This window comes from Hyla sarda, chromosome 2 (assembly GCF_029499605.1).
Source record: "Hyla sarda isolate aHylSar1 chromosome 2, aHylSar1.hap1, whole genome shotgun sequence".
Lineage (NCBI taxonomy): Eukaryota > Metazoa > Chordata > Amphibia > Anura > Hylidae > Hyla > Hyla sarda.
In genome coordinates this window covers 116,899,319-116,922,551 of record NC_079190.1, presented here as the reverse complement: position 1 = coordinate 116,922,551, position 23,233 = coordinate 116,899,319, and the positions used below count along the sequence as shown (strand labels likewise).

The 23,233-nt window shown below is 41.2% G+C and overlaps 1 long non-coding RNA gene across 1 annotated transcript in view; it reads left to right on the top strand.

Annotated features, from left to right (window-relative positions):
- Positions 1-23,233, top strand: part of LOC130355341 (uncharacterized) — a 102,175-nt gene that overhangs the window by 23,711 nt on the left and 55,231 nt on the right. Inside the window, exon 2 of the long non-coding RNA XR_008888478.1 lies at positions 19,671-19,776. This is a non-coding gene — a long non-coding RNA (uncharacterized LOC130355341). The remainder of the gene's footprint in view (positions 1-19,670; positions 19,777-23,233) is intronic.

Sequence of the window (23,233 nt, the reverse complement as noted above, 5' to 3'; positions counted from 1 at the left end):
GTCAGCTGCCTCATACAGATCTCCAAGCTGCCTGAACTTTCTGAAGCATCTCATCTCCTAATTTTTCAGCCCAATTGAGTTTATTTTTATTTGCTCCACAAATCTTCTGCTGCTCAGAATTGTGTGACAGAGTGCAATTTAGGGTTTAATACCTGGATTTTTTTTTTTGTGTGGTGCTGCACTGTTGGGTCCTGCTGATGTTCAGAAATACGCGATTGTTCAGTGGACTGTAGTGCATTTGTACCATTTCGCACCTGTTAATCTGTCAAGGGGCTGGCTACATACTGTGCAAGTCCAAACATGTCTTTTTTTATTTTTATTTTTTATAGTTTTTTCTGCGTATAGTTAAGCATATACAACTGCCCTCATCAGTGCATCCCACATAGATACATCCAAGTATTGTACCATATAGTACCTGTTAAGCTGTCCAGGTGATCCATACCGTCAAAGTCCAAACCATAGTATCCACCGGCTGGTGTTTTTCAAAAATACAGAGTTTTTTCTGCTAATAGTTAGGCATATTACTGCCCTCATCAGTGCATAGCGCATAGGTACATGCAAGTATTGTATCATTTAGTTTTTTGTTAAGCTGTCCAGGTGCTCCATACCGTCAAAGTCCAAACCATAGTATCCACCTGCTGGTGTTTTACAAAAATACTGAGTTTTTTTCTGCTAATAGTTAGGCATATTACTGCCCTCATCAGTGCATACCGCATAGGTACATGCAAGTATTGCACCATTTAGTACCTGTTAAGCTGTCAAGGTGCTCCATACCATCAAAGTCCAAACCATAGTATCCACCGGCTGGTGTTTTACAAAAATACAGAGTTTTTTCTGCATATAGTTAGGCATATTACTGCCCTTATCATTGCATAGCGCATAGGTACGTCCAAGTATTGTACCATTTAGTACCTGTTAAGCTGTCAAGCTGCTCCATACCGTCATAATCCAAACCATAGTATCCACCGGCTGGTGTTTTAAAAAAATACAGAGTTTTTTCTGCGTATAGTTCGGCATATTACTGCCCTCATCAGTGCATACCGCATAAGTACATCCAAGTATTGTACCATCTAGTACCTGTTAATCTGTCAAGGGCCTACATACTGTTCAAGGACAGCCGTAAGTAATCACCTGCTGCTGTTCTAGACAAATACTGTTTAAAGAGAAGTGTAGCGTATTGTAATACCCTCATAAATGCACTAAGTATGTCAGGCAGAGAAGTGCCAGGACGTGCTCAGAGGAGTGGCAGAGGCCTAAATACTTCAGGCAGAGTTGGCAGCAGACTTGGGGCGAGTGGCAGCAGGAGTGGCAGCGAGAGTCCTGAGCTCCCATTATCAGCCAGCGGTCGTGTTTCCACCAGCAACCCATCTGCTGTCGTGGATTGGTTAACACGCTCATCCACATCATGACAAGTGACATCTGACACCCCCAGTCAACAGTCGGTGGGTTCCTCAGACACAACCCTCAATTGGCATGGCCCTGGAGCAGTCCCTGTCCTCCCATTGCCTTTGTCCTATGCTGTTCCCTCTCCTAAAGAAGTATCTTATGCTGTGGGTTCAGCTCCACTATTTACTGAGGACGATCTAATAGAGCACAGTCAGCAGCTACTGGACAGCCAAGAAGGGGAGGAGACATGCTCTGCTTGCTCCGCTAGGCGGCCAAGTAGTAATGCGGAGAGTGACGTGGGAGGCGATGTTGCAAGTGTTCAGGGTCCTGAAGCAGACACTGTTGGGGAACCTGAGGAGGACATCAGTGACGTGCACACAACTGTTGATGATGATGAAGCCGATCGCAATTGGGAGCCAGGTGCAGAACGGGCTTCATCATCATCAGGAGAAGAGAGTTGCAGGTTGCCCTTGAGGCAGCAAGGCGGTAGCACGGTTGGCAGTCAGCGTGGTGGCAGTAGTGGAAGTTCAGGAGCCAAACGTGCCCGGGGGAGACCACCTGATTCGCGGCAGCCTACCTTTCCGGGAGGTAGTGGAACAGGGGTTCCTGGAGACGGCGCCAGTAGCAGTCCATTAGTGCGGACTGCGGGTGGGAAAATCAGCTACTCGGCGGTGTGGAAGTTTTTCATAAGGCATCTGAAGGAGGTACACGTAGCCACATGCATTATAGAGTCTTCTGAACTGTTTGATATGCGCTTGTTTTTACACAAAGGTGTACATTTTTAAAAATAATTATACAATTTTGTTGATTTTGGGGGGGATTGTGAAGCCCTGTCTGTACTGGTGCATCAGCCAACTCCAGGCTGTGTCCTTGAGCCAATATATGGGTTACTGATGCCGCTGTGGTGGGGCCTGGGTCTGGGAATTTCAAATTTTCTCATAGGTAGCACCCGCTATCCAAAATCTTTTTCAAAAATTTCTAAAATTGTGGTGTTTTTTGGGGGGAATTTTGAAGCCCTGCTGTGTACTTGTGAATCAGCCAACTCCAGGCTGTGTCATTCTGGCAATATATGGGTTACTGATGCCGCTGTGGGGCCTGGGTCTGGTAATTTCTAATTTTCTCATAGGTAGCACCCGCTATCCAAAATCTTTTTCAAAAATTTGTAAAATTGTTGTGTTTTTTGGGGGGGATTGTGAAGCCCTGGTGTGTACTCGTGCATCAAGCAACTCCTGGCTGTGTCATTCAGGCAATATATGGGTTACTGAAGCCACTGTTGGGCCTGGGTCTGGGAATTTCAAATTTTCTCATAGGTAGCACCCGCTATCCAAAATATTTTTCAAAAATTTCGAAAAATGTGGTGTTTTTTGGGGGGATTGTGAAGCCCTATTGTGTACTCATGAATCAGCCAACTCTAGGCTGTGTCATTCAGCCAATATATGGTTTACTGATGCCGCTGTTGGGCCTGGGTCTGGGAATTTCAAATTTTCTCATAGGTAGCACCCACTATCCAAAATCTTTTTCAAAAATTTCTAAAATTGTGGTGTTTATGGGGGGGAATTGTGAAGCCCTGCTGTATACTCGTGAATCAGCCAACTCCACGCTGTGTCATTCAGGAAATATATGGTTTACTGATGCCGCTGTGGTGGGGCCTGGGTCTGGGAATTTCAAATTTTCTCATAGGTAGCACCCGCTATCCAAAATCTTTTTCAAAAATTTCTAAAATTGTGGTGTTTTTTGGGGGGAATTTTGAAGCCCTGCTGTGTACTTGTGAATCAGCCAACTCCAGGCTGTGTCATTCTGGCAATATATGGGTTACTGATGCCGCTGTGGGGCCTGGGTCTGGTAATTTCTAATTTTCTCATAGGTAGCACCCGCTATCCAAAATCTTTTTCAAAAATTTGTAAAATTGTTGTGTTTTTTGGGGGGGATTGTGAAGCCCTGGTGTGTACTCGTGCATCAAGCAACTCCTGGCTGTGTCATTCAGGCAATATATGGGTTACTGAAGCCACTGTTGGGCCTGGGTCTGGGAATTTCAAATTTTCTCATAGGTAGCACCCGCTATCCAAAATATTTTTCAAAAATTTCGAAAAATGTGGTGTTTTTTGGGGGGATTGTGAAGCCCTATTGTGTACTCATGAATCAGCCAACTCTAGGCTGTGTCATTCAGCCAATATATGGTTTACTGATGCCGCTGTTGGGCCTGGGTCTGGGAATTTCAAATTTTCTCATAGGTAGCACCCACTATCCAAAATCTTTTTCAAAAATTTCTAAAATTGTGGTGTTTATGGGGGGGAATTGTGAAGCCCTGCTGTATACTCGTGAATCAGCCAACTCCACGCTGTGTCATTCAGGAAATATATGGGTTACTGATGCCGCTGTTGGGCCTGGGTCTGGTAATTTCAAATTTTCTCATAGGTAGCACCCGCTATCCAAAATCTTTTTCAAAAATTTCTAAAATTGTGGTGTTTGGGGGGGGGGGGGATGGTGAAGCCCTGCTGTGTACTCGTGAATCAGCCAACTCCAGGCTGTGTCATTCAGGCAATATATGGGTTACTGATGCCGCTGTGGGGCCTGGGTCTGGTAATTTCAAATTTTCTCATAGGTAGCACCCGCTATCCAAAATCTTTTTCAAAAATTTCTAAAATTGCGGTGTTTTTTTTAGGGGGATTGTGAAGCCCTGGTGTGTACTCGTGCATCAAGCAACTCCAGGCTGTGTCATTCAGGCAATATATGCTTTACTGATGTTGCTGTGGGGGCATTTTGGATTGGGTCCTTCATACCCACACGGTGGGGTCCAGGACACTCAAAGTTTGTTTTAATTTTCAAATAAAAAAATGATGGCGCTGCTGGGCCTGGGTCTGGTAATTTCAAATTTTCTCATAGGTAGCACCCGCTATCCAAAATCTTTTCCAAAAATTTGTAAAATTGTTGTGTTTTTTGGGGGGGATTGTGAAGCCCTGGTGTGTACTTGTGCATCAGGCAACTCCAGGCTGTGTCATTCAGGCAATATATTGGTTACTGATGCCGCTGTTGGGCCTGGGTCGGTGAATTTCAAATTTTCTCATAGGTAGCACCCGCTATCCAAAATCTTTACCAAAAATTTGTAAAATTGTGGTGTTTTTTGGGGGGGATTGTGAAGCCCTGGTGTGTACTCGTGCATCAGGCAACTCCAGGCTGTGTCATTCAGACAATATATGGGTTACTGAAGCCACTGTCGGGCTTGGGTCTGGGAATTTCAAATGTTCTCATAGGTAGCACCCGCTATCCAAAATCTTCGGTTTAAATTTCTTAATTAATCTTTTAAACTTAGGGATTGTGAAGGCCTAGTGCCTACTCATGCTGCTGGCAACTCCGGGCTGTGCCATTCATTCACTATATGGTGTCCTCATGCTGCCAACACCTCCACGCTGTGTCATTCAGCCACTATATGGTCTCCTCATGCTGCCAACACCTCCACGCTGTGTCATTCAGCCACTTTATGGTGTCCTCATGCTGCTAACACATCCACGCTGTGTCATTCAGCCACTATATGGTGTCCTCATGCTGCCAACACCTCCACGCTGTGCCATTCAGCCACTATATGGTGTCCTCATGCTTCAGCTTCATCCAAGCTGTGTCATTCAGCCACTATATGGTGTCCTCATGCTGCCAACACCTCTACGCTGTGCCTTTCAGCCACTATATGGTGTCCTCATGCTGCCAACACCTCCACACTGTGCCATTCAGCCAGTATATGGTGTCCTCATGCTGCCAACACATCCACGCTGTGCCATTCAGCCACTATATGGTGTCCTCATGCTGCCAACACCTCTACGCTGTGCCTTTCAGCCACTATATGGTGTCCTCATGCTGCCAACACCTCCACACTGTGCCATTCAGCCAGTATATGGTGTCCTCATGCTGCCAACACATCCACGCTGTGTCATTCAGTCACTATATGGTCTCCTGACACTGATGCCACCACCAGGCTCTGTAATTGTGCTGCTGTGCGGCAGTAATTCTAAAAGCAAGGCCGGTAATCTGCATGTTATTCTGAATAACAGTATTATTTCACTAGCCCAGCACACTCAATATGCGTTTTAGAACAAAGCAAAGTGTTCTATACCCCTATAGAGGCTGTATGTAGGCTAGAAATAGCCTTTTTTAATATAGATGCGCCGCAAAAAAATTTGAAACAAAACAAACTTTTTCGGAAAATTCGGCGACTCTGCCGAATCGAATTTTTGAAAAGTTCGCTCATCTCTAGTTACTTTATTAACAAAGGGAGAATTTTAGGGTCTAAGCAAGAGTATAATCTACTGTACATGGATTATCTATTGGACAAGACAGCTAAGCATCTCTGAACTGGCTGTCAATGGAACCTGACAATATACTGTCCTTGATATCTTTTAAAGAGGTACTCCGGTGGAAAACTTTTTTTTTTTTTTTATCCGTGCCAGAAAGTTAAACAGATTTGTAAATTATTTCTATTAAAATCTTAATCCTTCCAGTACTTATTAGCTGCTGATTACTACTGAGGAAATTATTTTCTTTTTGGAACACAGAACTCTTTGCTGACATCATGACCACAGTGCTCTCTGCTGACACCTCTGTCCATTTTAAGAACTGTCCAGAGTAGGAGAAAATCCCCATAGAAAACATATGCTGCTCTGGGCAGTTCCTAAAATGGACAGAGTAGTCAGCGGAGAGCACTGTGGTCATGATGTCAGCAGAGAGCACTGTGTTTAAAAAAGAAAATAATTTCCTCTGTAGTATTCAGAAGCTTATAAATACTGGAAGGATTAAGATTTTTTAATAGTAAAAAAAAGTAATTTTCAAATCTGTTTAACTTTCAGGCACCAGTTGTTTAAAAAAAATAAATAAAATAAAATAAAAAAATAAAAGGTTTCCACCGGAGTAGCCCTTTAAGGCAGGGGACATGGGTTATTGCATTTTAACATATCGGACTGTTTGTTCCTAAATATAAACCTCATATCTCATAATTTACCTAACAATTGGTTATTTAACTAATCTCTAAGCCTATAGTTGTCAATGGAATACTAAAGAAGATACAGGCCACTTAGCACATGTGGTTAGAAAATGTCTATTGAGGCATACTTGGGACAACCTGAACTTATTAGGTCCCCCAGTGATAAGCTGATCACATTACATTATACTGCTGGGAGTTTTCCTGCAGCACCACCACAGGAGGAATTAAGCATTACACGGTTTGAAACAAAAGCGTGTACATGTCATGTATGGACCAATCAGGTAATCTGGGGAGAAGATAGCTCGCAGTAGGCTTTCACCTCTTCCAAACTCAGAATTGACAAGTCTATTTTTTCTGCAGATGCCAGAATTAGGAAATTCTGCAGTGTGCCCAGTGCAGCAGAATCCCATTAAAATCAATAGGTCACGGAAAGTCCGTGCCTTAGTTTTTAAGAAATTGGTTTCAAAGCTAAACAACAGGGATTTAAACTGTTGCCAAGATATATTAAAAGCTTTGCTCGGTCAAGATCTGAGTGTTCATTAGGTATAGCTGGGAGAAGCCTGCAACTGAGCGCTTCACTCCTGGCTCCTTGTGATCTCCACCTTGCTGCATGAGGCAACCCCTTTACACTTATAATGTAGCTACCTCAAGCAACATAATGGAGATTGCAGGGAGCTAGAGAGTGTCACTTTCAACTATTTGCTTATTCCAGCTATATCTAATGATCAGTGGTGGTCTAAACACTCAGATCCTGACCGATCAGAACTTTTGACATGTCTCTGCGACATGTTAAAAGTTTATTCCAAATGACAGGGACACTTCACAGCAGTGTTTCCCAACCAGTGTGCCTCCAGCTGTTGAAAAACTAAAACTCCCAGCTGAAGGCAAACTAATTGATTTAAGACTATGTTAACACACTATAACAAGGGCAAAACCATTATAAAAAGGCATTTTTTTTGTTTCATCCATTTATGCCCCCCCCCCCCTGTAAACGTCTGCAATAAACGCCAGTAAATGAAACAGGGCATGAACGGGGAACATGGCGTAATAAGAATGTAACATGGGACATGAAATTGTTCAAATCTTAACAACGCCTCTATCTTTGTAGATATGTCATCTATTCATTGTGCAAGGTGATGCAGTGTGTAATAAAGGTTACTGGGTGTAACAACTCATCTGCCTATACATTATTATTACTATCCACAAATCAAACCATATACTATTGAATAAGGTATTGAATAAACTGATAGGGTGTAAAAATGTAGCACTAAAAATGTATGTTATGTTGGGGCACACCTGGGTGGTTGGTTTAAATATAGAAAATGATAGATTTCAACAACTTGGGTCCGGTATTTACCTTGCCTTGCCTAGGAGAGGTCACCTTGTAATGCCGTCCTTCTGAAATGGACAAGCAATACATAGGTGGATTGTGGGACTTAGTGTTCTTCATATTAAATAGCCCAAGAATACAAGACCTTAAAATCCTATATAGAAATAATATAAAGATCAGGTTAGCTATGTACAGATCTTCCAAAAGTCAAACACATATATATGAGGGAGATTTATCAAAACCTGTCCAGAGGAAATGTTGCTGAGTTTCCCATAGCAACCAATCAGATCGCTTCTTTCATTTTTCAGGCCTTTTCAAAAATTGCAAATTTCTGTGCTAGTGTGTGTGTTTTTTTTTTTGTGCATTGACTTGCTTTGAGCGCATTCACACTACAGAATGTCTGCCTGTCTCCATAGACGGCAATGCATATCTGAGTGGACCCGCTGAAAGAATGAGCATTTTTTTAGACACAGCCCATAATTGGAATTTCTGCAGTGTGCAAGGTGCAACAGAATCCCATTAAAAACAATAGGAGTGCTTGAAAATTCCCAATGCTTGAAAATTTTGTAGTGTGAATGCGCCCCTAGCCTCAGCTCAGCACCAAACTCTGTATCTTGGGACTTTTCGAGACACATCTGGCATTAAAACAATGGAATGAGGAGCATAAACTTGAAGACAAAGAAGCAGGAACCACTCATGACCTAAACAGGTACTTCTTAGCTGTTTTTATATTAAAGGGGTTATCCCGGAAAAAAACTTTTTTTTATAGATTAACTGGCTCCAGAAAGTTGAACAGATTTGTAAATTATCCACATTAGAAGAAAGGTAGACGGCACTCACCAGGAAATAGCTTCAACTTCTTTATTTTGCTGAACAACGTGTTAGATCAAAGGAACGATCTCAATCAGGTATCATGGCGGAGACACCGGGGATCTAGCGTGGAGGTAACAGCTGTGTCGTACTTCCGTACTTCTTCAGACCACACACGCCCCAGGCATAGCCACCAGTAATATACCTGTGTGACGTGAACAGGGAGCGGGGAATAGAAAAAAGGTGTACACCAAAAAACATGTGCATTAAAAACAATTAAAAACACAAAATACACGCTGGGATAACTTCCAAAGGCAATGCATTCATTCAAATAAAGATGCTTAAATCAAGTTTTTTTTTATTTAATCCTAAATTCCCCTGAGCTTCGGTGCGCATAATCCAACAAGCCTCTGTTTAGAGGAGGGCCCTGTTTCTATCTATCCCGTCTTGATTATGCACCTTTTCAATACCACAGAAGCGTAAAGCCGAGGGATTCCCACTATGGGTTTCCCACATATACTCAATAACTCTCGGAGAGCCCTTCCTGCTCCATAAGGAGTACAGATGCTCACGGAATCGAATGTGCAACGCTCTTGTGGTGCTTCTAATAGAAAATCGTCCACACTCACAAATTAACCCATAGACCACAAAATTTGTCTCACAACAAATAAAATCTTTGCAACGGATAGGGACTCCACCTAAGGTCATGGATTTATCACATAATAGCTGTGGACACCATTTACAAGCTCTGCACTTGTAATTTCCTTTTAGGTTTAACCAATTCCTATTTTTTTTTTTTTTGTGTGAGGAGAGAAGAAAATTTGCTACAGGTAATTGTATCACCTAAGTTTTTAGCTCTCCTATAGGCTATCATAGAATTATGACGGGCATATTCAGAGAGAGCTGGATCATTCTGTATGAGAAACCAGTGTTTGTGAATCACTGATTTTATGAAATGTTGTCATAGGTCTGAATTTAAAGGAAAACATAAATCTATCTGATTGTTTGTTTTTCTTTTTAGTTTTCAGCAGATTATTTCTATCCTGAACTAAGGCATGATTGTAAGCTTTTTCCAAAACATTAGGGGGATACCCTCTTTCTTGAAATCTTGCAGCTAATTTAGCTGCTTGTTTTTTAAAATCGTCTTTGGTGTTGTTAATCCTTTTAAGTCTGAGCATTTGCCCGTAAGGTATAGCTGTTTTAACATGCTCCAGGTGATAACCACTGTAGTGTAGGAGGGAATTACCTGCAGTGGGTTTCCTATACCCAGTAGTTATCAATCCTTCATTCCTTACCAAGACCAAAACATCAAGAAATTCTAGCTGAGTAGTGGTAGTGTTAAAAGTAAAACTCAGATTCATATTGTTGTTGGTAATATACCTGACAAAGTCTTTGAATTCCGCTTCTGATCCCATCTAGACGATAAAAATATCGTCCACGAAACGGGCATATCCCCTCAAAAATCCTAGAAAAGTATTCGAGGCTGAGAAAATAAAATCTCTCTCAAAACATGCCATGAATAAATAAGCAAAAGTGCAGGCCACCGGAGTGCCCATGGCCACTCTGGAGGTCTGCCTATACCATTCATTAATGAATATAAAAGCATTGTTTTTGAGGATCAACAGAAGTGCTTCGCAGACAAAGTCAATAACTGCCTGACTTTTATCGTTTTTGTCCAGCAATCTACGGATGCAAAAAACTCCTAAATCTTGAGGGATATTGGTGTAGAGGGATTCTATATCAATAGAAACCAATACACCACCTTCTACCCATTCTTGTTCTTTAACTGCGGCCAAAAATTCATTTGTGTCTTTTACCAAAGTGGGGACATCCTTAAGCAGGGGTCTCAATAGAAAATCTATATATCTAGAGATAGACTCTGTTATGGAGCCCACCCCGGACACAATATTGCATCCGGGGGGGGGGGGGGGGGGGGGGGGAAGACTTCCAAACATTTGTGAAGGGTAATTTGGAAACACACAGAGTAATTTAGATGCCATATCCTTGGATAATATACCCTTCTCTACTGCTTCTCTATGCAGGGTTTGCAGTTTAGATTTTATCTTACAGGTGGAATTCTTTGTGAGTTTCTCATAATTGGCACTGTTCTCTAACTGTCTTATAGCTTCTTTTATTAGCACAATATTGCCACCTTAATCTGCCTTTTTAAAGGTGACATTATTGAGAGAGCTCTTAACCACATTAGGGCTTCTTTTTCTTCTTTCTTTAAATTACTAACTTCGGTTGGATATTTAAGCGCTTTGTATAACTTTGTAGTAAAACAGATCTAAATTACTACCTGGCGCAATAGGGGGGCAAAACTGTGATTTAATACCCCCTGTAAAAATTGCTTCCTGAACAGAATTACAACTTGTACTTTGAAAATTACCCCCTGCCAATTCGACCAAGTCGGTGAGGCATTGCAATTCTGCCTCTCCGGCCTCGTCGAAGGGGCTGAAGCCCAGGGGTCCAAGTTGACAGCTATTCCTTACGGGCAAATGCTCAGACTTAAAAGGATTAACAACACTGAAGATGGTTTTTAAAAAACAAGCAGCTGAATTAGCTGCAAGACTTGAAGAAAGAGGGTATCACCATAATGTTTTGGAAAAAGCTTACAATCGTGCCTTAGTTCAGGATAGAAATAATCTGCTAAAAACTAAAAAGAAAAACAGACAATCTGATAGATTTACGTTTTCCTTTAAATTCAGTCCTATGACAAATTCCATAAAATCAGTGATTCACAAATACTGGCTTCTCATACAGAATGATCCAGCTCTATCTGAATATGCCCGTCATAATCCTATGATAGCCTATAGGAGAGCTAAAAACTTAGGTGATACAATTACCTGTAGCAAATTTTCTTCTCTCCGCACAAAAAAAGAAGATAGTAATTGGTTAAAACTAAAAGGAAATTACAAGTGCAGAGCTTGTAAATGGTGTCCACAGCTATTATGTGATAAATCCGTGATCCTAGGTGGAGTCCCTATCCGTTGCAAAGATTTTATTTGTTGTATAACTAGGTGTCCCATAACTAGATGGCCTCCATGTTGGAAAATGCAGTCCAATGTACATCCTGTTTAATGTATGCAATCCTTGAACAACAGTTTGAGGGTGCATATTGTTGTGCGAGATGTGTGCTAGTTGTCCGTTTGGAAGCCCAGATCGTGCATCTAGAGGGGCAACTGGCAACAATGAGAAGCATTAACAACATGGAGAGGAGTCTCCTGCTCACTGAGCAGGCACTCTCGGGAATAGAGGTGGGGGAGGACAGTGGGACGGAGTTGCAGGCCATCAGGCAGTTAGCTGGGTTACAGTTAGAAAGAGGGGTAGGGAAAAAAGTGTCAGGGAGGCTAGTCCTGAACTGGCACACCCCAACAAGTTTGCCCGCTTGGCAGATGAGGGGGATGCCATTACAGAGCTAGCAGAACTGCAGCAGGATACCGCCTCTGACCGCCAGGGGGGTGTCTGCTCCAGTAAGGAGGGAGGGAGGAGTACAGGGCAGGCCAGACAGGTACTAGTGGTGGGGGACTCAATTATTAGGGGGACAGACAGGGCAATCTGTCACAAAGACCGGGATAGCCGAACAGTGTGTTGTCTGCCTGGCGCACGAGTTCGGCACATCGCGGATCGGGTTGACAGGTTGCTGGGCGGGGCTGGAGAGGACCCAGCAGTAATGGTACATATTGGCACCAATGACAAAGTAAGAGGTAGGTGGAGTGTCCTTAAAAATGATTTCAGGGACTTAGGCCACAAGCTTAAGGCAAGGACCTCCAAGGTAGTATTTTCTGAAATACTACCAGTACCACGAGCCACACCAGAGAGGCATCGGGAGATTAGGGAGGTAAACAAGTGGCTCAGAAGCTGGTGTAGGAAGGAAGGGTTTGGGTTCATGGAGAACTGGGCTGACTTCGCTGTCGGTTACCGGCTCTACCGTAGGGACGGGCTGCACCTCAATGGGGAGGGTGCAGCTTTGCTTGGGGAGAAGATGGCTAGAAGGGTGGAGGAGTGTTTAAACTAGGGACTTGGGGGGAGGGAACTTACAGCAAAGAGGGGGAAGATAGTGTAGATAGAGAGGTGGGAATTATAAATGTACCTGGGGGTGGAGCGGAGGGAGGGGTTAGAATAGTTAATAGGAATAGGCTTCATAGGAAAATAAAACTTACACCCTTGAATACCATTAACCCCAATAACATAAAGGATGGAAATGTAAAGTGTATGTTCACAAATGCCAGAAGCCTAGCAAATAAAATGGGGGAGCTTGAGGCCTTGATACTGGAGGAACATATTGATATAGTTGGGGTCACTGAGACATGGCTGGACTCCTCGCATGACTGGGCTGTCAATCTGCAGGGGTTTACATTGTTTCGCAAGGATAGAATGAACAGAAAAGGTGGTGGAGTCTGTCTGTATGTAAGAAGTGGTATGAAAGTCAGTGTGAACGATGCCATAGTGTGTGATGATTTTGAGGAGGTGGAATCACTGTGGGTAGAATTACAAAAGGAGGGAAATACTGAACAAATAATATTTGGGGTAATCTACAGACCCCCTAATATCACTGAAGAGATAGAAGTTCGGCTTCATAAAAAAATAGAGAGGGCCACCCGGGCAGGTACAGTGGTAATAATGGGAGATTTTAACTATCCAGATATAGATTGGGGTCCGGGGTTGGCTAAAACTACAAAGGGGCGACAATTCCTAAATTTATTGCAGGATAATTTTATGGGCCAGTTTGTGGAGAACCCAACAAGAAGTGATGCCTTGTTGGATCTGATCATTTCCAACAACGCAGAGCTGGTTGGTAATGTAACTGTGCGGGAAAACCTTGGTAATAGCGACCACAATATAGTTACTTTTGACTTAAAATGTAGAAAACAGAGACAGGCGGGGAAGGCAAAAACATATAACTTTAAAAAGGCAAACTTCCCTGGGCTGAGGGCTGCACTACAGGACATAGACTGGGGGGAGGTGTTGTCAAATACTGATACAGAAGGTAAATGGGACATCTTTAAATCAACTCTAAATAACTATACAGCTAAATATATACCAAAGGGGAACAAATATAAACGATTAAAACTAAATCCTACATGGCTGACAAATGATGTTAAAAGAGCAATAAACAACAAAAAAATAGCCTTCAAAAAATACAAATCTGATGGGTCAGCGATAACATTTAAACAGTACAATAGCTTAATAAAATCTGTAAAAATGTAATAAAAACAGCAAAAATTCAAAACGAGAGACAGGTGGCCAAAGAAAGCAAAACTAATCCTAAATATTTTTTTAGATATATAAATGCAAAAAAACCAAGGACAGAGCATGTAGGACCCCTTAATAATGATAATGGGGAGGTTGTCACAGGCGATCAAGAGAAAGAGGAGCTACTGAATGGGTTCTTTAGTTCTGTATACACTATGGAAAAAGGAGCTGACATTGGCCAGGTCAGTGCTGGTAACACATCATGTAATGTACTGAACTGGCTTAATGTAGAGATGGTACAAGGTAAGTTAAGTGATATAAATGTAAGCAAATCCCCAGGGCCGGATGGACTACACCCAAGAGTTCTTAGAGAGGTAAGTTCAGTAATATCTGTACCCCTGTTCATGATATTTAGAGATTCTCTGGTGTCTGGTATTGTGCCAAGGGACTGGCGCAAGGCGAATGTGGTGCTAATCTTCAAAAAGGGCTCTAGGTCTTCCCCAGGAAACTATAGACCGGTAAGTTTAACGTGCATTGTGGGTAAATTGTTTTAAGGACTTATAAGGGATTACATACAGGAATACATAGGGGATAATTGTATTATAAGTGATAGCCAGCATGGGTTTACTAAGGATAGAAGTTGTCAAACCAATCTAATTTGCTTTTATGAAGAGGTGAGTAGAAGCCTTGACAGAGGAATGGCTGTGGATATAGTGTTTCTGGATTTTTCTAAAGCGTTTGATACTGTCCCTCATAGACGTCTGACAGGTAAGTTAAGGTCTTTGGGTTTGGAAATTTTAGTTTGTAACTGGATTGAACACTGGCTCATGGATCATACCCAGAGAGTGGTGGTCAATGATTTGTACTCTGATTGGTCCCCGGTTATTAGTGGTGTACCCCAAGGTTCAGTACTGGGCCCGCTGTTGTTTAATTTATTTATCAATGATATAGAGGATGGTATTAACAGCTCTGTTTCTATCTTTGCAGATGACACCAAGCTTTGTAGCACGGTACAGTCTATAGAGGATGTGCATAAGTTACAAGATGACTTGGATAGACTAAGTGTCTGGGCATCCACTTGGCAAATGAGGTTCAATGTGGATAAATGTAAAGTTATGCATCTGGGTACAAATAACATGCATGCGTCGTATGTCTTAGGGGGGATTAAACTGGCAGAGAGTCACTGGTAGAGAAGGATCTGGGTGTACTTGTAGATCAGACTACAGAATAGCATGCAATGTCAGGCTGCTGCTTCCAAAGCCGGCAGGATATTGTCATGTATCAAAAGAGGCATGGACTCAAGGGACAGGGACATAATACTCCCCCTTTATAAAGCATTGGTACGGCCTCACCTGGAATATGCTGTTCAGTTTTGGGCACCTGTCCATAAAAGGGACACTGCGGAGTTGGAAAGGGTGCAGAGACGCGCGACTAAACTAATATGGGGCATGGAACATCTTAGCTATGAGGAGCGATTAAAGGAGTTACAATTGTTTAGTCTTGAGAAGAGACGTTTAAGGGGGGATATGATAAACGTATATAAGTATATAAATGGCCCATACAAAAAATATGGAGAAAAACTGTTCCAGGTTAAACCCCCCCAAAGGACGAGGGGGCACTCCCTCCGTCTGGAGAAGAAAAAGTTTAGTCTCAAGGGGCGACACGCCTTCTTTACCGTGAGGACTGTGAATTTATGGAACGGTCTACCTCAGGAACTGGTCACAGCAGGAACAATTAACAGCTTTAAAACAGGATTAGATACATTCATGGAGCAAAATAACATTAATGCTTATGAAGAAATATAAAATCCCATCCCTTCCCCATTATCGCGCCACACCCCTACCCCTTAATTCCCTGGTTGAACTTGATGGACATATGTCTTTTTTCGACCGTACTAACTATGTAACTATGTAAGACAAATTTTGTAGTCTATCGGTTAATTTGGACGATTTTATATCAGAAGCACAAGAAGAGCATTGCACATTCGATTCCGCGAGCATCTGTACTCCTTACGGTGCAGGAAGGGCACTCCGAGAGTTATTGAGCATATGTGGGAAACCCATAGTGGGAATCCCTCGGCTTTACGCTTCTGTGGTATTGAAAGGGTGCATAATCAAGACAGCATAGATAGAAACAGGCCCCTCCTCCAAACAGAGGCTCCTTGGATTATGCACACCGAAGCTCAAGGGAATTTAGGATTAAATGAAAAACTTGATTTAAGCATCTTTATTTGAATGAATGCGTTGCCTTTGGAAGTTATCCCAGAATGTATTTTGTGTTTTTAATTGTTTTTAATGCACATGTTTTTTTTTGTAAAACTTTTTTGTATTCCCCACCCCTGTTCATGTCACACAGGTATATTACTGGTGGCTATGCCTGGGGCGTGTGTGGTCTGAAGAAGTATGGAAGTATGACACAGCTGTTACCTCCACGCTGGATCCCCGGTGTCTCCACCATGATACCTGCTTGACACCACTCCTTTGATCTGACACATTGTTCAGCAAAATAAAGAAGTTGAAACTATTTCCTGGAGAGTGCCGTCTGCCTTTCTTCTAATGTGGACATTGAATTTGCTCTCTCCTGGACGCAGCACCCCTAGAGGTTTCATGCTTCATTTATCCCACCTGTTGCAAGCCTTTTGCCGTTAACACAGCAGCGCCAGTAGCTATGTCTTTTCCTTGTTGAGATTTGTAAATTACTTCTATTAAAAAATCTTAATCCTTTCAGAAGTTGAGTTGTTCTTTTCTGTCTAAGTGCTCTCTGATGACACCTGTCTCGAGAACTGCCCAGTTTAGAAGCAAATTCCCATAGCAAACCTCTTCTACTCTCTGCAGTTCCCGAGACAAGCAGAGATGTGAGCAGAGAGCACTGTCGCCAGACAGAAAATTACAACTCAACTTCAGCAGCTGATAATTATTGAAAGGATTCAGATTTTTTAATAGAAGTAATTTACAAATCTGTTTAACTTTCTGGAGACAGTTGATATAAAAAAAAAGTATTTTTCCTGGAATACCTCTTTAACTTTATTTTACCTACAGTAAAATCCAAATATACCAAGTTATTCCATCAACAGTGTGGGCCTAGAACATTGCATCCTCCTAAATAGGAACCTGTTCTCCTTTGGGTCTTTTCACACAGCAGAATTTCTACTTGCGGAATTCTGCCTCAAATTAAATCCCATAGACTTCTATGGGATTCCACACTCCTATTCACACTTCTGAATTTCCGCAAGTGGAAATTCAGAAGTGTGAATGGGAGTCCGGAATCCCATAGAAGTCTATGGGCACAAACGGAAATTCTGCTGTGTGAATAGATCCCTTATCCTGTATTCCTCACAGTAGGTTAATCCCCCACCCCCTTCTCTTTAGGCTGCCACTCCTTCATAAGGAATCAGTTCCAGGAAAATGTCCTCTAATGGCTTCTATGGAAAACCACATTGTTGAACTTCACATTAAAGTGAAGTCATTGCTTTTACTTGTAGCTTTCCAATATTACCTTTGCCTCTTTACATTCATGGGGGGGGGGGGTATAATTATGTAATTATGTGGATCACATGAAGTCAACTTTTGTAACAGTAAAATGGAGGCCAAATGATAGCCATTTTGTTCTTTGAAGTGTAATGATGTATTATATTCTCTTATAAATCCATCCCTCAGTTTCTTATAGTACACATAGACGTATTCACTACAGTAAACCATAATCCTACAAAGATGAGGAAGTGAAAGGGCTATGGCAATGTTTATATGGAGGAGATGTATTAAATGCTGGTAAATGATGAGTAATCTGTAGTTTTACCTCGGATAGCACACATTAGAACAAATGATACTGAGCATGACTGCCTTCTCATTCCAAGTGCCCTCAGCAGCATATGCGCTATTTAGATAGATGAGGTGCAATGTCATAGTTGAAGTTTTAATCTTGCATAAAGAGACACATGGTTCATTCCTTGCCTTGGTTATTTATCTTCTCTCTGGTCATCATGAGAAAGTCATTACCTTGCCTGCCACACAACAGAGTAATTTCTATATACAGTCCAATAAGTACTATTGCAAGGGGTTTTCCTGGCTGGCTAATCATTACTTTTGTATTATTATGGTATCGCATGTATATCATGAATACATTCTAATAATGTCTTTAGCCTCACTAGATAAGAAATCTCCCTTATAGCTTTACAGAGTTGTCATGTATTTTTACATCCATCTTCAAGCCGAATTTAAGTACATATACTGATGTGATCTGCAGAAAGAATGAGTTACTATTACATACTTTGCTTATCTTGCATAATAATTATTATTTTCTTATATAGTGCACACAACTTCTGCTTCGTTGTACACTCAAATTGGTACCCAGTCCTTATTGGGATTCAGTATGTTTTTGGAGTTTGGGAGGAAACCCACGCAAGCATAAGCCATTTTAAATAGGTCTAACCTACAAACAACGGACATTACATTACAAAACCATTAAACAATTGTACAAACATAAGGGCAGCCCTCCCATTAAAAATACTCACCCTTAAAATTACATCAACCCCGAATGCAACAGTAGGGAGCATCCTGACGAAGATTTGTTCAAAACACGTGTTAAGGTAGATGTGGGGCGCATCCAGGAACCCCAGATGTCCCATTCAGGTAAATATGAGGGCTCTCATGTTTTCAACATGCAGTACTGTATTGCTATTTAGCTGTTTACCTATGTGTACAGTGTAACATTGTGGACTAGTATACTGGTGATACTCCTTGTGGATGTTCCCCGCTGTTTGCTTTTGGGGTTGATATTATTTTAAGGGTGGGTTTTTTTAATGGGAGGGCTGCTCTTTGGTTTGCACAATTGTTTAAGAAAGGTTTTGTAATGTAACAGGGGTCAGTCGTTGTAGGTCAGGTCTCATAGGTAGACTGGGATATGCTGGATTATAGGTTTTGACATTTTAAAGAGGTGGTCTGGAAAACTGACTTTAACAGACACTTATTCTCCATCCACAAGATAGGGGATAAGTTTCCTATTTGGGGGGGGGGGGGGTCCTCTTCCAATAACATAGCCTATACAAAGCTTATTATATGTCCTACTTTGCATTACCTGTGTATAAAATTTACACAGTTGTTACCCGGGTAGTATTATTACTAAATCTGTTTGTGTTTTAGGATAATAGTCATATTTTTGAAAAGAAACAAAACTCCTACTTTGTTTAATAAGGAAATATTACAGTGATTTCTCACATAAAACATAGGGTCACAACAGCACTGCAGATACAAAAAATAAGTACCGTATATAAGTAAGTAAATAAAGATGCAAAGTCACAAGGCCAATAATCCCTCAAAATCTAACAATTGTAGAACAGAAGGTACTAATGCTGACCGCATCCAACATAGTAGAAACTTACATATTTATCAGTGTCCTTAAAGGGGTACTCCAGTGGAAAACTTTTTTTTTTTAAATCAACTGGTGCCAAAAAGTTAAACATGTTTGTAAATTACTTCTATTTAAAAAATCTTAATCCTTCCAGCTGCTGTATACTACAGAGGAAGTTGACCACAGTGCACTCCGCTGACGCCTCTGTCCATGTCAGTACTGGAAGGATTAAGATTTTTCTATAGAAGACATTTACAAATCTGTTTAACTTTCTGGCACCAGTTGATTAGAAAAAAAATTGCTTTCCTCTGAAGTACCCCTTTAACAAGTATCTAGCAGCAACGTTCCAAAAATGAAGTCTTTGCCAAGCAAGTGTTTTCTGATTGGGCCATTGAAAGTTGAACACTATAGGCAAAACCCATACACTGTTTTATGCCTAATACAAAGTGTGATGGTTGTGTCGGACATGGTGTATCACCGTAAATGCTTACTGGTAGTTGGGAGCACAGGACTATGTTAATTTGGTATTATGTGTTCTGTACACAAGTGCTCATTCACTGCATGATAAAAGCACATTTTCTTATTGCAGTGACTAACCAATTTGTTAAATGGAAACATTTATTTAATTTACAGAGTGGGAGAGAGAGGTGAAAATGACTACAATCATCACTGTATACTAAAGGAGAACAAATTATCAACACTCTCTATCATTAAAACCCCATCTCCACAATACAAATAGGTAGGTGCTGAACTGTCATATGAAAGCACCTCTTGTGTTTATGTCTTTTCATAATTTAGGCATTTACACAAAGGTATGCAAATAGAGTCACATTCTGCCCGGAATAAAATAAGAAGAAAAGTTAGCAACTGCTACATTACTTAATCCTACAATAAAAATAGAGTTTAATATAAGAAAGCTTTTTGTCGCTTTATATATTACATGATCCAAATCAGGATTTCTTCGTTCTCATTGAATACCTTCATTCAAAATGAAGGCCTTAGGCGGATTTGTAACATTTTTCAATTGGCAGCTCCATTTAGAGATCGATAAGAGTCTGGCTTTGAGTTTTATATGTGTTTCACTGTATTTTGACATTTTTTTTAAGCTGCCAGAGGTAGTGGTGGTAGCAGTGTTGCTAGTCCCTTTTGTAAGTAGTTATATATAGTTGGATGTTTCTTATAGGGCTAAGGGCTATATTGTGAACCATAATTGTCCCAAAGTCACCTCAGCGTGGTGGCCCATCGGTTAGCTGTTAACTGTTCTCTTGTAATACTGTGTTCATGGATTTGATTAAGACTTGAATATCTGCATGGAGTTTGTATGTTCGCCCTTTACTGGGTTTCCGCTATGTGCAACAATGCTGATATTATGCTTTAACATGTCTAAAACAAGGTCAACATGACTTTTAATCATTATTCCCACTAAGCTGCTTGGCGGTGCACCCTGCTACCCTGCAGACTACCTTAAGAGTAGGGGCATACATAAATGATCCGCAGCATATTCTACGCTGCGGATCTGCCGATGACTGACCCAAGAGTGTGCTCCCAGTGTTGTCTGCTCAAAGCTGCAATCTGCCGCTATGAGCAGACACACAGGGACCTGCAAGTCGCCGTGTGCACGCGCAGTGTACTCACAAATATTGCAGTTGCTCCCCCTGCTCCCTGAGCTAGGCCAAGAGCGGCCGCGATGTCTGAGTGCACTGCACATTCTTGGGTCAGTCATCAGCAGATGCGCAGCGTAAAATACCCTTTCACTGTTGTGCACCAAGGATCTTAAAATTAACTACTTGACTGCCATGTGCCAACAGGAATCCTTATATTAACCCCTTAATGACCAGGGGTTTTTCCGTTGCACTTTCATTTTTTCCTCCTTACCTTTAAAAAATCATAATTATCAGTTTTGCACCAAAAATCCAAATGATGGCTTAATTTTTGCGCCACCAATTCTACTTTGTAATGACATCAGTCATTTTGTAACTTTTGGGGGCTTCTGTTTTTACGCCGTACATTTTTCGATAAAAATGACACTTTCTTTATTCTAGGTAGGTCCATGCGATTAAAATGATACCCTACTTATATAGGTTTGATTTTGTCGTACTTCTGAAAAAAATCATAACTACATGCAGGAAAATGTATACGTTTAAAATTGTCATCTTCTGACCCCTATAACTTTTTAATTTTTCTGCATATGGGGCAGTATGATGGGTCATCTGAAGTTTTCAGCGGTACCATTTTTGTATTGATCTGACTTGTTGATCGCTTTTTTTATTTTTTTCATGATGTAAAAAGTGACCAAAAATACACTATTTTAGACTTTTGAATTTTTTTTCGCGTACGCCATTGACTGTCTGGTTTAATTAACAATATATTTTTATAATTCGGACATTTCCGGATGCTGCGATACCACATATGTTTATTTTTATTTACACTGGATCTCGGGCACTGAGCAGTCATTCGGCGATCGGACACCAGGAGGCAAGGTAGGAGACCCTCCTCGTGTCCCACAGCTGTTCGGGATGCCGCGATTTCGCCACAGCGATCCCGAATAGCCTCCTGAACTAACCGGCATTGATTTACTTTCACTTTAGACACAGCGTTCAACTTTAAACGCCACGTCTAAAGGGGTAATAGCGCGCGGCACCGTGATCATTGCACCGCACTATTAGCCACGGGTCCCGGCCGTTGTTAGAGGCCGGGCCCGACCCGCAATGATGTTGTGGCCCCGCGTTATAGAAAGGGAAAGGACTCAGGACGTACCAGTACGTCCTTGGTCCTTAAGTGGTTAAACCTTTCCCTGTCCTAGACTACCAGGGATGCTGAAACTAGCACATTTACTACCAAAGACCAGCAGAGATGCTGGCATTAACCCCTTGACCACAGGGTTGCAAACAATACCCTTTACTGAACTAGAGTTAAATGTGTTTAATACTATTTGCTTTTATAAGATGTTATCTTGTATACAGTATATCACGTAAGTGAGTATACCCCTCACATGTAAATATTTTAATATATTTTTGTGATAACACTCAATTTTGTTGCCAGGATTTAGACATTAATGGCTGTGTTTGAGTTTTTTGAGGAAACACAATATTAAACACTGTTATACAACTACTTGACATTGTAGCAGAGTGTCATTTCTTCAGTCACATGAAAATATATAATCAAATATTTACAAAAATGTGAGGGGTGTACGCACTTTTGTGAAATACTGTATCTGCATGCTTAATAGCTAACTATTAGGACACTGTATGTTACTATTAGGTTGAGACAGTTCTGTATTGCTCAGCTTGGAGGGATTTGTGCCCAGGCCTCTAAGTGATGCGCGCACTAGCTAGAAAGGCTTAGAGGCAACAATGCTTCTAATATAAAGAAAACAATGATGGTATTGCCCAGAGCGATGATTTGGACATTGTCTGAGCTGTTTTGGAAAACAATCATCAATCGTCCTTTCCGGGTAACAATAACATATATTTAGCTGTAGTTTACACTGAAGGTTTATGAACTGATTGGAAAAGGTTTCTGAATGCGTTAAAATGAATATAATAAATTATTCATCTTCTTTCATGTACTTGATTAAAATGACAAACTTTATTTCTTGTCACCCATGTCTCCTTATTAAAAGCATCTCAAACGATAATGGCACCTCTGACATGCATAAAAATTCCTGCTTAACATGGCAATTACAGACGCTTCATTCAGACACTGATTTTGCTTCTTTTAATGTCTGGCAAAAATTTTCTGTAGGATGTCGCTTAAAAAATAAAGAACCTGGGACTCCTTAATGAATATAGAAGTTTTCATCTAAAGTCTAAGCTATACATTGCCTAGGCAGATTCCATAAAGGTTGGAGAGTCGCAACTTGCCAAGTTTGTTCATGATGAAAGGGAAAAGAAAATGTAGACATTCATTAGTCACAAAGGGGGAGATTTATCAAGAAATGTCTATTTTAGATCAAATTTCCACCTTTTTTTTGTCTATACTTTGACTAGCGTGCGCCTTATTCATCAATAATGCGCAGCATAATGATGAATAAGGTGCAGCTCTTCTTTAGCGTGAACAGTTGTCTAACGTACACCTTTTATAAAAAAGAGTCAGACCAACAACCAGAGGCCTGGGTTCTAATCCCGTGGTACACGTACCCATAGGGGTACGCCACGTGTTGAGCGTTGGTATGCAAAAGTGCCGACAAATGCTGG